This window comes from Octodon degus, unplaced genomic scaffold (genome assembly GCF_000260255.1).
Source record: "Octodon degus isolate 3935 unplaced genomic scaffold, OctDeg1.0 scaffold00116, whole genome shotgun sequence".
In the NCBI taxonomy this organism is placed as follows: domain Eukaryota; kingdom Metazoa; phylum Chordata; class Mammalia; order Rodentia; family Octodontidae; genus Octodon; species Octodon degus.
The window spans coordinates 8,094,359-8,094,969 of NW_004524692.1; the positions used below are offsets into that span (position 1 = coordinate 8,094,359).

A 611-nucleotide genomic window follows, 5' to 3' on the forward strand; every position below is an offset into this window, starting at 1 on the left:
CTCAGATTTAACTGGTGCTTCCTCAAGACCAGAGTAGAGTTACACCATTTTGGCAGATATTTTCTTTATGACAGTCATTTTTTTAATCCTCCCTTTCTCAGAATGAAGCACTACTCTAAGCACTGAGAATTAGCAGAAAATTGAGCTAATATCCTAGGCAGAAGTTTCTAAAACATTGAAAATTGACTGTGTTTAGAATAAAAGGCTTAGCTTTGCGCAGTGACAGTATCGTAGCCAATGAGGTTTATCCGAGGCGCGATTATTGCTAATAGAATAAAAGGCTGAGAAATAGCCTTAGAAAGAGGTTGACCTTCTTCTTTATAGTCTTAACTTTAGGACCAAGTTTTTTATTGAAAACCAATATAAAGTACTGGAGATGAAGTAGATTTCCCAAGGAAATGCTGAGTTTCCTGCTGATCACAAGACAGCACTGTGAGTTGGTCAGGATTTGACCTCTGTCACTAGAGACATTTTAGTTGGTTGGGAACTGAGTTTCTTTCCCCTTGGGAAAGAAAAGCTTCATGAGCCTTGATAACCCTAATGTAGAGCAGAGAATGAAGTAGTACATATATCAAAGGGTGACTGTAAAGACTAAATATGGTAATCCACAA

The 611-nt window shown here is 37.8% G+C and overlaps 1 non-coding gene across 1 annotated transcript; it reads left to right on the top strand.

The window, feature by feature from the left end:
- The first annotated feature begins 208 nt into the window (after positions 1-208).
- LOC111812214 lies at positions 209-352 on the top strand. Its single transcript, XR_002817787.1, has one exon. It is a non-coding gene; the product is annotated as a U4 spliceosomal RNA (small nuclear RNA).
- The last annotated feature ends 259 nt before the right edge of the window (positions 353-611 follow it).